We start from the raw sequence: 11,472 nt of genomic DNA, 5'->3' as shown, positions 1-11,472 counted from the left end.
AAAATTTCAATCAGCTTTTGTATGAGCAATGGAAATCCACCCACCCCCACCCCACATACACACCTTGTAAATCTCAGCTGGAATAGGATTAGCACCAGGGGCTTTGCAACAGGAGATCAATCAATGGCATTAAAAACCTCTTCTTCAGTTGGAAATCTGGCTAGAGAAGGATTGACTTCAATCTGAGGTAAATAGTCCATGGTTTCAGCATTGATTGATCTCTTGAGAACACCAAGGAAGTGTTCAGCCCATCTCTCTAGGACCAAGTCCTTATCACTAATCAATGTGATTCCAACAGCACTGAGTAGTTGAGATGCACCTTATGTCTTTGGCCCATTAATAGCCTTCAGGGCATCATAAAAGCACTATCAGAAAAAACTGAATTTCATCTGCCTTCTTACTGAGTCAAGAATGCTGCTTCTCTCTAAGCTTCACTTGTGCTATACTTTTGATGGAGCTGAACACTGCCTTCTTAGAGATGGATGAACTAGCCTATAGGTAAACCCTGTGGAATTCTCATTTTTCATTTAGCAGTTCCTGGATTTCCCCATCATTTGTGTCAAACCAGTCTTGATGTTTGCTAGTATTCCAACCCAGATGAGTAGAAGCAGTGCTGTATACCAAATTCCTGAAAGCTGCCCATTCATTTTCTGTTCCACTGTTGCCATCTAGTCTCTTTGGCGGTGATTCTCATTTTCTCTTAGGTACTGAAGAAACTGTCCCCATAAGCAAGTGATTATGTCCAGGGAGATATCACCTCATCAGAAGAAGGCCAACTAATATACAGTCACCTAGTCTATTTTTTTTGTCTTTTTTGAGGGGGAAAGGCAGGGTAATTGAGGTTAAGTGACTTGCCCAAGGTCACACAACTAGTAAGTGTTAAGTGTTTGAGGCTGGATTTGAACTCAGGTTCTCCTAATTCCAGGGCCAGTGCTCTATTCACTGTGCCACCCAGCTACCCCACATAGTCTATTTTTAAAATATTGACATTTAAGTTTACCAATTACCAACAATTTAAATTAACTATTTTCTCTCCCTCCCACATCACCCCATTGGGAATAAGAAAAAAAACTTTTATAGCAAATATGTTTCATAAAAAAACCAAACTCCCCCATTGACCATATCCAACAATGTATTCATTACTCTGTACATTGAATCTATCAGCTCTCTGTCAAGAAGTGAGAGGCATGCTTCACAATTGGTCCTCTACGGTTGTGTTTGGTCATTGCATTGATCAGAGTCCTTAAGTCTCTCAAAGCTGCTTGTCTTGAAAATGTTGTTACTATTGTACAACTTGTGTTACTAGTCCTACTTACTTCATTTTGCATCAGTTCCAGTCTTCCCAAGTTATCCTGAAACTGTCATTTCTTATAGGCACAGTAGTAGTCCGTTATATTCATATGACAGGTTTCTGGGCTTGGGTTTTTGTGTGCTTGCTTGTTTTTTACTACTTCAAAAGGCAAAAGGTCTACCATAGGTTTTTTTTTCTTAACTTCTTTAGTTTCCAGGTTTGGGTTGCAGGTTTGATTTTGTTGTTGTTTGTTTTGGGGGGTGTTTTTTGCCACTTCAAAAGGGCTACTATAAGTATTTTTGTACACATAGGTCCTTTTTCTTTATTTTTAATCTTTGAATAGACCTAGTAGATGTATCATTGGATCAAAGAGTACTTATAATTTAATAACTATTGGAGCATAGTTGCAAATTATTTTCCAACATGGCTGGAACAATCACAGTTCCACCAACAATGTATCAATATGCCTATTTTCCCACAGACCTTCCAACATTTTTCATTTTTGGTCAACTTGCCATTGGAATTCTTTGATTAGTGGAATGCCATGGTCAAACTCACACTTAAAAAAAATCACTTTGGCAGCTATGTGGAGGATGGGTTGGAGAGGGGAGAGATCTGAGGCCAGTAGATCCATTAGAAAATTACTAAATAGCCCAAGTAGGAGTGATGAGTACTGAATTAGATGGGTAGCAATGCAAGAAAGGTTGTGGAAATGATGGAATCCTAATGAAAATGCCCCCAGCCCCAACATTCTAACTTCTTTATAGGCCCCATTGAACAGCAGGCATGTACTGATTTAACCACACAATCTGACTATAACCACACCATTGGCCCCCAGACTCAATACAGCCTCTACCCCTCACTAGCCACTACCCCTAGCTAGGCACTGTCCCCAGATCCAATTTACATATTTGAACAGGTATGTTCCTGTACTCAACCACATCACATCATCCATTTAGCCCAAGACAAGACCATAATACCTAACTACCCATCTTGATCAGACAGGACCACAATAGCTAGCCGATTAGAGGGTAGCGCAACCAGGATGTTTGTCTGCCAAACCACAGAAGGGATCCCTCCTCTATTACCTGATCCCTTGACAAACCCTTCCTGCCTCTTTAATATTCATAATTTATGTTATGTTATGTTATGTTGCTATGCTATGCTATGTTATATGTTATGTTATGTTATGTTATGTTATGTTATGTGATGTTATGTTATTCATCTTTACCCTACAAAAGTCCATCTTGCTTTCTCTGAAGTTGCTGGTTCCTCTTGGAACTTAGCACTCTTCATGAGAGGCGTCAATCTCAATAAATGCCCGTACTTGGATTAGAGGTGGTCTGGCTCTGAATTCTTTGAGACAAGCCTACAACACACCATGAAACTGCAACATGAGTATAAAAGCCAAGATTGGACCATCAATTGGATACTCAGGGTGAGAGGGAGTGATGATTCAAGGACAATGACTTGGTTGTGAACCCGGGTAACTGAAAAGATGGTAGTGTCCTTGACAAATAAGGAAGTTCAGAAGCAGGGTGTGTTCTGGGGAAAAGATAATGAGTTCTGCCTTTTATGTTATGAGTTTGAGATGCCAATGGGACTTCCAATTTGAAATGTTCAATAGGTCCTTGGGCTGGAGCTAACCAGAGAAAATAGGGCTGACTATGCTTCAGAGATATCTGCATAGAGATAACAATTAAACCTATGGGATCAAATGAAATCATCAAGTGAGAGAGTGTAGAAAGAGAGAAGAAGAAGTTAGAGGGTAGGAGATGGAAGATTAGCAAGATAAAGAGTCTGAGAAGGAATCAAACCCGTAGGGGAACCAAGAAATCAGTGCTAAAAAGGAGAGGATTTGGGGGGGGGTGTAGCAGCAATCACCCCAAGCGTCCTCAGGGTTTGCAGCTACCACAGGTTCTTGGATCTGCTTTGTTAAAGGAAAGCAACTCAAAATGGGTTAACAAGCTTACTTTAATCAGTCAGACATATATCGTTTACCTTGTTCAGGAGAAAAGGTCAGCACCCTGAACCTCAAAGTATTCAGGCATAATTATCAAGACAGAAACATCAAGTAGACAGATTTCCAAACTGTCCAACCATTACATCCATACCCAGTCAACATCTGGGTTTCCACATTCTGGGTTTTTCAAAGCCGGGGGACTCTCAACAACGGCTTCCCAGTATTCAGATCAAATCACAGAACACTTCTCAAAGTGAGTCCCAAAACAAAGCTACACATCAGTGCTTATATAGCCTTCTCCTAGCTCAGAGAATGTAACAACCTTTTTGACCCACTGGCCAATCAAAAAGTATCTTCTGAAAAACAAGCCTCCCTCCCCAGGCTTCTGGTGCACTTTAGCCTAGGGGCAGGGAAGATCTTTAAAATTTACATTCGCATTACAGGGGGGGGGAAGAGTGTCCACTACAGAAAAGTTTAAAAATGTTGAAGATATCTTTTATTACCAGGATATTTTTCTAATAAATATATATTTTAGGGGCGGCCAGGTAGGGCAGCGAGTAAGAGCACCGGCTCCAGTGTTGGGATGACCTAGGATTGAATCTGGGCTCAGACACTTAGCACCCACCCATGTAACCTTGAGCAACTTACTTAACCCTGATTGCTTTAAAAAAATAAATAAATAAAGATATTTTTATTACCAGGGTAATCCCTGGTGTTAATAGAAAGGACTAACATTATTCTTGAAGGTAAATCAGGTTGTATCACGGCTTTCATAGAAAAATAAACGTAGAACTTGGAGGGACCTCAGAAGTCCTCTGCTGTATTCCAACTTCTTCATCACACAGACAAGGAAACTGAGAGCCAGAAAGCTTGTTCAGCATCATACAGGCAGTACATGGTATGAGTGGGGTTTGATCCTGGGTCTTCCGTCTCCCGATCCTTCTCTCATGACTCCACGAGACATGTAGCTCCAGAACATAATGAGCTGTGTTATAACAGGGCTCTGCCACCTATCCCACATAACAGACAACTAGCATAGCTACTACAGGAACAGGATTTTTCCCAGGGAGTTGCAAGTTCACTTCCTAGAAAGTGATTTTGGAAGTTTGACGTCATGGGCATTTGGTTTACAATGAAAATCACTGTGCAGAATGTTCTCTGTTTAAAATCATGCCATAGAGCTTGACAGTGCCAAGGCATTCATACAAATGCCAAGGGAAATGTCATCCCTTCTTCCTCCCTCCTCCCCCCACTCCCTTTTTCTTTGCCATAGATGCTGCTTACATCTCCCAAAAGAGGTTGATCGCATTGCAAAATCATGCCTGCTTTCTGGGCAGCATTACTAGAGTCCCTGTGCAGAAGGAGAAACCTGCTAAAGGGGAGAAAGATTTTAAGGGTAATACTAACAGAAATCTATTGCAGAGCCTCTAACATGAACTCTGAGGCATCAGAAAAAATTCATAGGCTGAAAGGATCATATGTTGAGTGCTGGAAGGGACCTATGCTACATGCTCTTCATTTTACAGACAAGGAAACTGAGGCCCTCTTGAACTGTTTTTTTAGCAGTTAGAACTCTTGTACTTGCAGTTTGGTAATCATTGGTCCTATCACAGGGGCTGATGCAATCAAGTGAAAGGCTGGAAAGCAACCACTGCAATCAGCTGGATCAAATTGCAAGGGAAGTATAGTGTTTAATTGTTTTGTTTCATTTTTTTTTTAAACAGGAAGAAGTAGGTTAGAACAGATAACTGGAAAGGGTGTTTGTCTTGATTGTATGAGATTGTATGGTGCTGTTACATTTGCCATTCATATTTGTCACTATGACTTTTTCAACCTGTGAAGAAAAGAAAGACCAGTCATTTCCTCTGCCCTTTTTTCTCCCTAATTTTGACTTTTACAGGAAATGTCCCAAACTAAGAGTTCTTAACTGTTTGTATCATAGAGACTTTTGGCAGCATGGTAAGCTCTCTGCACTCTTTCTCAGATTAATGTTTAAAATACACAAAATAAAACACATAGAATTACAAAGAAAACCAATTATGTTGAAATATAGTCATCAAGATTTTTTAAAAGCAAATTAATTGGCCCTAGGTTAAGAACTTCTGCTCTAAAACATCTCCTAGGTTAGCACTTCATAAAGTAAATGTCAAGCCAGATTAGACATATTTAACATTAAGAAAAGAAAAGAAACTGTGGCCACCAGAGATGATTGCCTACCTATAATTTAATTACAACTTATCATAGTGAATAGAGAGCCATCCTCAATGTCATAAAGACCTAGTAGGTTGGGCCCATCATTTAACCCCTCAGGACCCTCAAATGATTCTCTGGGATTTTAGATTACAGAGGGGTTGTTATAAGTGTATGGAGTTTCCATACTGAAATCACAGAATTAGAGACTCAAGGCCAGAAGGTCCCCTAGTAGCCCTCTAATACAACCCTCTCACTTCAAGATTGAGAAAAGTGAGGTTACTAGGGTTACATGGGTAGAATCTGAACATTGATCTTTTGACTCCAGAACCATTTTTTTTGTTTGTTTTGCCACAGTACCACATTGTCTCCCACTTCCTGGAACTAATGAAATCACAGATCTGAACTAGATGTGCAGAGAGCGGAAGAGATGGAAAAATGGTTGTGGAAGTGACAGAATCGTAATAAAGCTGTAAAGCTGTCCGCAGCCCCAACATCCTAACTTCCTTATGGGCCCCACCGAACAGCAGACATGTCCTGATTTAGCCACACAATATGGCCTTAACCCCACCATAGGCCACCACCAATCCCCTCCCTAAATCTAATTAATTGTGGGGGGGTGGGTGTTTGCTTGTTTGTTTTGCTCTTTTTTTGGAGGGGGGAAGGCAGGGCAATTGGGGTTAAGTGATTTGCCTAAGGTCACACAGCTAGTAAGTGTGTTAAGTGTCTGAGGCTGGATTTGAACTCAGGGCCTCTGACTCCCGGGCCAGTGCTATATTCATTGTGCCACCTAGCTGCCCCAAAATTAATTGTAATATGCTATTCATTGAGCAATTTGTAATTGAAGCTTACCCAGCACACCCCTCCACAACAACCTAGAAAATATAACAGACAGAATTCTGATCAAGAAAGTCAAGAAAAAGTCACAGGGAGTTATTTTTTTTTCAGGTCATAATTCCCTTGTAGATAACAGTATTGGTGAAAATGGCCCAAGCTACATAAGGAGAAAACAACAAGTTCCAAAAACTTATCTATGTGACTGAGTTCCCTGACAATCAAGCTATAAAGGCTTAGAGAATTGGTCTAGTAACCACCTATTGCTGGAAAACCAACCTAGCTGAGTTCAAAAAGACTCATCACCCTTTGTTGGTCAAAGTTGGTCAATAAGTGATCTTCTAACACCCCTGAAGGTCATTTAATTGTCTAAGAAAGCTGCAAGTGTATCCATAGCAAGAGTATCCACACCATAAAATCATAGACATTTTGCAGTATTAAAGCAGAACTAATAATTACTCCCAATAATTACTTGGGATGATGATAACCAATGATAGAGACCCTGTGGAGTGGCCCTAATAACTGATTTTTCTTTTCACCAAACAGAATGATTTTTAGACAGAAAAGGATAGAAATAAAAAATGGATAAGAGTTGATCCCCAAAACAAAGAGACAAGAATAGCACCTAACTGCCCTTATAAGCTCATGTCACTATGCCCAGATGAATTAACTCCTTGGGTGCTGGAATAACTGGTCTCAGTGAGTCTCTATTGGTTAGCTCTTAAAGATTGTAGAGAATAGTAGAAGTCTAGAGTAGAGGAAATATGGTGCTTTTAAAAAAAAATAGGGAAAGGAAAGAAAATAGAATCTGCAAACTATACTCCAGTGAACTTGACGTCAATTCCTGGTAAAATTCTGGAATATATTAAAAGGCTAGTTCATGAACATCTAGAAATAGAAGTAGTGATTAAAACAAAAGCCAGCATAGATTCATCAAGAACAGGGCATGCTGGTGTAGGCATTTCTTTTTTAATAGGATTCCTAGATCACGAGAATATTATAGATATAGTTTACTCTTTTTTTCATATTTGATGAAGAATCTTATGCTATTCTTTTGGAAAAGATACATGAATTAGGTAGATTTGAAACTTGTCAAATGGTTAGGATCAAAGACTGGTTTGATGTCGACTTGGAAGCAAATACTTAGTAGGGTACCGTAGGGATCCTCACTTGGTTCTATGCTGGGTGGTTTGGGTTTTGGTTGTTTTTTTTCCTCAATGATTTGGATAAAGCCATTTTTTCACAAACAATGCACAGGAGGCACTAGAGTTTTCAGACTCCAGGCTGTAACAGGTTCACTCTTGATCTGGTCAGACAGGCAGAAACCTTCAGAGGGGTTAATAATCAGCTTTATTCTAGACTAATCTTCTCAGAAAGGTTGATGATAATGGGAGAACCAGCTCTTATAGCATTCCCTAATCACTCTTCTCTCAGGGGCCAGTGAGAAGGGGGGGTAACTATGTCTCGATGGGGTCAATTGAGACAGGCACAGCTTGTGCACTCTCCTAAATCCACTCAAGCCTCAATGGTGTTGGTTGGGGCAGGTACCTGCATTCCTCTATGCATTACCCATAGTTTCCCCACTTCCTGACCAGTGCCCACTTGCTTTATAGGGCAACAGACAAAGAAGGCATCTTGCCAACGTTAAGCTCACAAGTTAAATTTAGCAATATCATCATTTTGCACAGTGTAGTAAATATAAATTATGTCACCCCCATATCTCACAACACAGCCTCAATAGAACTGTCTGTCACTGTGATTCCAGGAATTACTATCTAGAATCATTGGGATTATTCTGAGAGTTGTTATCTAGCATCTGGAAACTAGACATTGCCATAGCCATGGATCCTGAGAAACTAACTCTAAAATGATAACAAAATCCTCCTTACATACAGCTATCTTTCAAATGTGCAAATGACCCGAACCTGGTAAGAACAGGCAATGGCACAGAATGACAAAGCAAGTATCCAAAATAATAGATAGGCTAGACTATTAAACTGAATCAATTAAGAGGAAATATAATATGGATAAACATAGATTCTTACCCTCAGGGTCAAGAAAGCAATTTCACAAGGAAAAGATGGGTAGTTAGACATTTATCTGGGTGGGGGGAGAATTCTTGGTAGGGGTGGGGAGGGAGTAGAGAGTAGATTGCAAGCCTGTTGTGGGTCAACAGAATGATATGACAGCCAGGAAAGCTAAGGAAATCTTAGGTTTCATTAAGAGAGGTATAATGTCTGGAACTAGGGAGATGATAGGTTTTCTGGACTCTGCTGTGGACAGACTACATTTGGACTACTGAGTTCAGTTTGGGATGCTACATTTTAAGAAATACATTGATAAGCTAGATCCAATCCAAATCAAAATGGTGAATGGCCTCAAGTTCATGCCATATGAAGACTGATTGGAACATATGGAGCTGTTGTGCCTGGTGAAAGAAGATTTAGCAGAGACATTCTTTTTGAAGGGTGGTCACATGGAAGACGTATTGGTCTTATTTTGCTTGGACCTTGAGAAGAGAAGGGAGGGGGCAATAATGGGTAGAAGCTGCAGAGACAAATTTAGGCTTGACACAAGGAAATATTTGCTAACAATCAGAGTTATCTAAAAGTGGATTTGACTTCCTTTAGATGCAGTGAGTTTCCCTTCACTAGAAATCTGCTAGCAGAAGCTGGATGACCACTTAGAGTTATGCATTAAATCAGACAACCTCAGAGGTCCCTTCTAATTCTGAAATTCTATTATTTTATATAGTACTATATATCTCATAAATAAATTAATAGAGAAATCTTATTTGAGACTAGACCACTATCAGGGGATTCCTCTTCAAGGACAAGTTGAACTGAGAGAACAGCATGTGGAAAGTGACCGGATTCTAGAGTTGGCATACCTTTTTTTTTTTTTCCAAATCTGGTCCCTGACCTGCGTGAGTTTGGCCAAATCATTTAATCTCCAATAGCCTTAGTTTCTTCACTTGTAAAAGAAGGGAGTTGAACTAAATGACCTCTGAGGTCCCTTTTAGTTCTGTGATCCTATGGACCTCTTAGGTTCCTTCCAACTTCTAAGATTCTATAATTCTCATCACAAGCCTAAGAGATAGCTAGTGCAGATATTATGACCCCATTTTACAACTAGTTCAGAAAGTTTGAGCGGCTTTTTCAAAGTTGATAAATTCATAAGTGGCATTGCCAGGGCTCAAACCCAAGTAAGTTGAATTCAAATCCATGGCCCTTTCCACTTCATAACACTCTCTATAAATGATGTAATAATAGACAGCGTACAGTATGGATTCCCAACATTTCTTTAAAGAAAAAAAATTAATTTCCTAAGATCATCTAAGGAGAGATGGTTCAGGGTTGGGGTATAGGGTGTGGAGTGTTTGCAAACAGTGGGAGATGTGTTAATGCTGTTAAAAGCCTCCTTCAGAATAGTGGAGAGGATACATTCAACTCTGTTAGAAATCGAAGTAAACCACAGAGAGGGAAGCATATAGAGTGGGATATGGTCATGGCAACCAGCTTGGAGATCTACCAGGTAAATCTGAGTCTAACCAGGCTCTACCATGGCAACCACCTTTGAAATCTATCACAATAAATCCTCATCTACTGGTTAGAGACCTGAAGAATTGGATTAGAAAAAAGCTAAAATAAAGTATTTTTAGGAAACTGACAGAATGTGGCACCAAAGTAGCCTTGAATTCCAGGTCAAACTAAAGGTCTGCAGAGGAATGGTGCTTTTTAACTTCCTATATATCCCTGAAACAGGAATCTGCCATGCCAGGTTCTCTCAGCACCAGCTACAAATCCTACTAAACATGAAAGGGCAAATTAAGATCACCAAGTCAACAAATCCACAAGCATTTATTAAACACTGACAATGTGACAGATACTGCATTGTTTTAATAAAAAGTCTAGTGGTCTTGAGGCCACCATGACAGTCTCACCTTAAGAGAGGATATAGTTCATAGAATCTATGTATGGAAACTATTGCTATAAAATTATATAATGAAAAATATTGACAGTAACATTTTAAGGTTAATACAGCTATATATCTAAAAATAATATCTTGCCAACGATCAATCTGTCTTTCTCCCCTCATACCTGTGCACCTCAAAAATTCCCTATGTACCCTAAACTCTGACATGCAAATTATCATCAGGCAGCCACCAAGGTCAAGGTTTAAGCATCCCACTCTCAGAAGGGTACTGTGGAGTGTATCTCCCTTCCCTCGGACTACATTTCTCTTCCCTGGAAACATGCTGTTCCCATGGGACCAAGCCTTCCCGTTTGAATGGACCCATGCTCCTGTGCTTCCCAATACAATGCTATCTTTGCCTGAGTTTTGTTCTATGTTAATATGTATATATGTCTAACTTGTATATCAGGTCCCCTTCTCCCCTTCTTCACTTATCACTCCTCTCCCAAGTTTCTCTATTACTTTTCAATAAAACTTGAAAACTGAACTGGTCCCCATTGTTATGCCATATTATTCAAGGCAATTGAACTCATTAAGAGGCTTGTTTTCCTTGATATCTCTAACTGCCCTTTCCTTAGATAAAAGCCTGATTCCAAGACCAGGGCTTTCCCTTCTGACTATAATGGTAATGTAATTTTGAATTTGAAGATCCCTTTGTGTTGGCAAAGGCAGCAGGTACTTAACACTTAGTAACTGATCAAGCCTCTGATTGGGGGAACAGAAGGTATGAACTCCTGTCTCCTGTTACTAATGTAACAGGAAGGGGTTGGCTGAAGGAAGTAGGTAATGCTGTGTATCTAAGAAAAGCCCCAGAGAGGCACAGGCAGAATTTCCTTGAGACCGAGATCTGGTGGCAGAGCAGCTACAGAAGAATGGAGAACTGAGTCCTAAGAACTTGTGGTGGTGGAGCTTCTTCTGAGCAGGAGCCCAGGAGCCCAGAACTTGGAGGCCAGAGCCAAGGCCAGGATCCAGGAGCCAGGAGGCCAGAGCCAAGGCCAGGATCCAGGAGCCAGGAGGCCAGAGCCAAGGTCAGGAGCCCAGCAGCCCAGAGTCAGGAGGCCAGAGACAGGAGCTGGAGCCAGGAGACCAGGAGCCCAGAGCCAGGAGGCCAGGAGCCAGGAGCCCAGGAGCTAGGAGCCCAGGAGGCCAGAGCCAAGGCCAGGATCCAGGAGCCCAGGAGCCCAGAGTCAGGAGGCCAGAACCAAGGCCAGGATCCAGG

At 40.7% G+C, this 11,472-nt stretch overlaps 1 long non-coding RNA gene across 1 annotated transcript in view; it reads right to left on the bottom strand.

The window, feature by feature from the left end:
- Positions 1–3,247: 3,247 nt before the first annotated feature.
- Positions 3,248–11,472, bottom strand: part of LOC138160174 (uncharacterized) — a 31,628-nt gene continuing 23,403 nt past the window's right edge. The window contains exon 2 of the long non-coding RNA XR_011168101.1: positions 3,248–5,088. This is a non-coding gene — a long non-coding RNA (uncharacterized lncRNA). The remainder of the gene's footprint in view (positions 5,089–11,472) is intronic.

Source organism: Petaurus breviceps, unplaced genomic scaffold, assembly GCF_028583685.1.
Source record: "Petaurus breviceps papuanus isolate PSGF00001 unplaced genomic scaffold, PetGlider_PUasm1.0 118, whole genome shotgun sequence".
NCBI classification, from domain to species: domain Eukaryota; kingdom Metazoa; phylum Chordata; class Mammalia; order Diprotodontia; family Petauridae; genus Petaurus; species Petaurus breviceps.
The sequence above is the reverse complement of the archived record's forward strand: the minus strand, read 5'-3'. Positions and strand labels throughout refer to the sequence as shown.